Source organism: Apaloderma vittatum, unplaced genomic scaffold, assembly GCF_000703405.1.
Source record: "Apaloderma vittatum isolate BGI_N311 unplaced genomic scaffold, ASM70340v1 scaffold29171, whole genome shotgun sequence".
NCBI lineage: Eukaryota > Metazoa > Chordata > Aves > Trogoniformes > Trogonidae > Apaloderma > Apaloderma vittatum.
This window is the reverse complement of record NW_009697886.1, coordinates 33,960-38,206: the sequence shown is the minus strand read 5'-3', so window position 1 is coordinate 38,206 and position 4,247 is coordinate 33,960.

Below are 4,247 nucleotides of genomic sequence, written 5' to 3'. Positions count from 1 at the left end.
GCCCAGAAATCATTGGGAATTCTCCCTGGTGAGGCTCGGGACCCCACAGTGACCAATGCCACCACCCGGCGAAGGACCAGCACCCGAGGGACAAGAGGGGACGTGGCATCAGCCAAACGCTTGGTGGCAAGAGCGGGGCCAAGGCGCTGCTGCCCCTGGGGTGACAGCGCTCGCCCGACGCCGGAAGGCAGGAGGAATGCCCAAAACCTCACTGCTCCCTGCATCTGCGGTGTTTAAAGATTAATTTCTTGGGCGAGAGCAACAGCACGTCGTTAAATGTAATTACATGCACCAGGTCCTCTTAAGGAAACGAATTCACGCTAACTCGCAAAAGCTCTTTAAAAGAGTTCCCAGTAGATAAAGTGCATCACCGGATCCTTTTATGTTGAAATTTTACACATTGGAGTTAATTTAATCACTTCATTTCAGAGGCCTGAGCTATGCTCGGATCTCTGCTCCTTGGCAGGGAACAGCCTCTGATCTGAGCGAGATCAGATGCAGAGAATCTCTAGAAGACGACCAAAAAAAAATCATTTAAAAAATAGCTCATTAACTGTTTAAACCCAGGATTTTTTTATCGGGAGCCATTTTATCAGGGCTCGGAGGATAATCTCACAGCGACGGGGGCAGCCAGGAGGATGGAGCTCACGCTGATGCTCCTCTCCTGCCTGTTTTTTCTAATTATTTTTTTTTAATAAGAGCTGAATGGAGCAGAAACTAAGGCTGGCACAGTCTGCAGGAGCGGCTATCGATACAAACACCCTCGGCACCCCAGAGAGCAGAACAAAATGCTGGTTATTGCCACTTTCTCTCTTGCCCCAACATCTCCTCACAGCGCATTCAAGGTGCTGGAGTCCAGCGAGACGAGCTGCTCGATCCTGGCTCTCCATTATTTCTCTTATTCTTTCACCTCAGCTTCCCCGTTATTTAAAGTCACCTGCTCCTCTTTCATGCAGAAGGGTGGCTTCAGCTGGAGGAATTCTCTCAGCAGATTAATTAAATTTATTTGAAAATTAAAAAAAAAAAAAAGCAATGAATAAACGCATTAGAGCCCAGTGGTTTAATTAGAGATGGAACAATGTAACGGAGCCCGTAACGACGGCCGAGCCGCCCTTGTCCAAACACAACCCTTCTCCAAGCAGCATCTTTCCCAAATTATTGCCTTTCCCTTGCAGATGAGGCTTCCTGGTAAGGGAATAGTTGGGAGAAATTAAAAAGCAACAACTTTCGCAGAGGGTGACGTTTCCCTAGCGCAAACCAGCTCCTTGCAAGCCGCTTCCTAGAGGAAGTTTCCCCCCCGAGCTGTCGGTTCTGTACTCTAGAATAAACCCACATCTGGAGGGACACATCTGGCGTTCCTGTCCTCACCCCCTGCGAGGTAAAGGCACCGACCCCTCTGGATCTGCCGCCGTCGCAGCCGGGCAGATCTAACACACGCTTGGGAAAAGGAGCTAATTCTCAGAGCCTGAAAAATAAAATGAGTAAATGATCGATTTCTGAGGAAAATAAATAAAGTGCTCTTTTGCTCTCAGCAGCTCAAGCCCTCGGACTTTACAAAAATCAATCCCAGCTCTCCCCGAAGGGACGAGGGGATTGGATTTTTGCCCGCTCTCCCGGCAGAGCCGACCCGTCAGGCTGCCTGCAGGAGCACAATCCATCATCGCCCGCTCTCCCGCGCCGCCCAGCGCGTTTCCGAGCGCGATACCCTGACGGTATCGTGCACCCACAAGCTACTCCCCTCTCTTCCTTGATCCACAGAAATTCATTCCAGAAAAAAAACCAGTATTTTTTTTTTCAAACGGATGGAGGGATGGGAAAAGACCCGTCCACTGCAGCCGGGCAATGCCCGCGGGGAAGAAAATGGATTAGAGCCAAGCCCTGCTAGAGGAGCAGCAGATGCCTTCCCACATTAACACGAGGAGCCCAGCCTTTTTCCTCTGTGTGACAGCACTATCTAGGCGGCTATTAAATTTTTAATTTTTTTCTATTTTAGGTAGTCCTCAGCGTAAAACCAGGAAAGCAAAACCAGGGCTCAACCCGCAGCGTTACGCTGTGAAACGGAGGATTCGTCAACAGCCTCAGCTGCAAGACGACACTTCGCGCTTAGGGTCTGGGCTTTTTTCCTTCAATAAATTATGATTTATGGATCTGGGATGAACACTTCGGAAACAGACACTCCTATATCTAGCAGATTTTAAGTAGAAACAGGCTGCACGGCTACAGCCTTCACTTCCAGCCCAGCCATTGAAGAGGTCAGGATGGCCCAGCTTGCCCAGAGGCAAGGACAGGCCAATTTTCCAGGGGTTTGACCACGTCTGCCCCGCACCCATCAGCATCCCCACCATCGGTCAGGCTTGGGCTCGCTGCAATCGGTGGGGACGGGGCAGAGGGGATGCTCTGGCAGGTCTCTGGTCCTCAACATTTAGAAGAACCCCAGGACCCCATCACCCAGGGGCTGTTCTCGGCTCAGCAGAGACTCAGAGCTGGCGGAGGGCTCTCAAAAATCAGTTTCAGAAGAAGGGATCTGAACCACCGTCAGTGTTTACAACGAGAAGGAGCTGGGTTCTTTTTTTCTCCCTTGAATCCAAAGCAAATCGATCTCTCTCAGCCCGGGGTGGGAAGGCGGGGATGACTCAGCCGGCGCTAAGCTCTCCTTCCTCCACCGCGGTGTGGGAATTCAGCTGGGAAGCACACACATCCACACGAAAAAAAATCACAACCCAACAACTCACTTCTTAAATTTTCCTCAGTGTTTTGGTAAAGGATTATTTTTAACAGCCTTTATCTGCCTCCTCATGGAAAAGCCCTCAGCGCTAAGCCTCCCAGACAACTCCCCCTTCCAGCTGAAGGTGTTTCTGATCTCTACAACACAGCGACGCGGTGCTGGGGCTGGTTCTGCTCTCCCCAAAAAGAGACCCAGAATCAAACCAGCAAAAAACCAACACAGCGCATAGAATGATGGATATTTCTCAGGGCTCGCTCACCCGGCAGCGATGCACCTTCCTGGGCACAGCCAACACCCCTGAGCCCAGCACGGCCACGGCTCTGAGCAGGCTGAGGTCTGCTCTGAGCTAATGAAATGTTAAGAGTCAGCCTCACCGCGCTCTGGGAAAGCTGCCAAGCTCTACCTGGAAAAGAATGTGCAACTTCAAAAACAAAAAAAATTTTAAAATAAAATGTTTTTCTACAAATTGCATCTTCCTGCGATGGGATACTAGGAGACAGTCCCCATTTACACAGAGAGAGAGACTGCTGGAGGAAAAAAAGGCCAACAAAGATTTTGCTGATGGTTTTTAAATCTGAGCATTGCTTGTGGATCCCAGAAAACTCCTGGCATCCACTTGCAGGGAAAGCACTTCACGACCACAGCCCCTCGTACAAAGAGGGGAGCCTCCCATTGCCAGTAAAGGAAATAAATAAGCACCGTTTTAATTATCCGTAATTGGGAATTCAGTGCCATTTCATAGCGGCTTTAAGGCGGTTCGCACCATCTGCTGCCACAGATACGTGTCGGGGCTTTGAACAGAATCCGTCGCAGCTCTGCCCCCTCGCTCCAGCTGCCCCCCGGGCCGGGGTTATCGCCGAGCAGCACGTGCCGCAGAGGGCAGCACCCCCTCGGCTCCCACCCAGGGCAAAACCGGGGACCAGGGCAAGAACTCTGTCACCTAGAGACACACAGAGAGCCGTGAATATGTTTGAGCTTTAGGACTTGCAGGTGACAGTTTGAAACGACCGCATCCTGCCCTGCTGCCATCGGTCCCCCCCAGCCCACGCGCTGGGGACATTCAGGGAAGCCCGTTCTTGTCACAGCTCCCTCGCAGGGAGGTGCCAGGTTTGGCTCCTGCTCCGGGTGCTGGGGCCGTTCCAGTCCCACCAACCCTCCTGCTTCCACAGCCTACAAGAAAACGGGGGAGAAAAAGCCCCATTTGTGCTCTCTGCTCACCCGCCGCAGCTGTTCTGCATCCAAACCCGGAGCAAGCAACTCCCCGCCAAGGGGAGGACAGCACCGCTTCCCCGGACCCTGCTCGAGCCAGGAACAGCCTCAGTCTGTGCCGAGCAACAAGCCAAGGAAAAAACAACCATGAGCCCAACAATAATCATAGACTCATAGAACAACTGAGCTTGGAAAAGCCCCTTGGGATCATCGAGTCCAACCATTGACCCTACACTACAAGTTCACCCCTAAACCACATCACCCAACACCACATCTAAGCGACACTTGAACACATCCAACAACTCAACCCCCT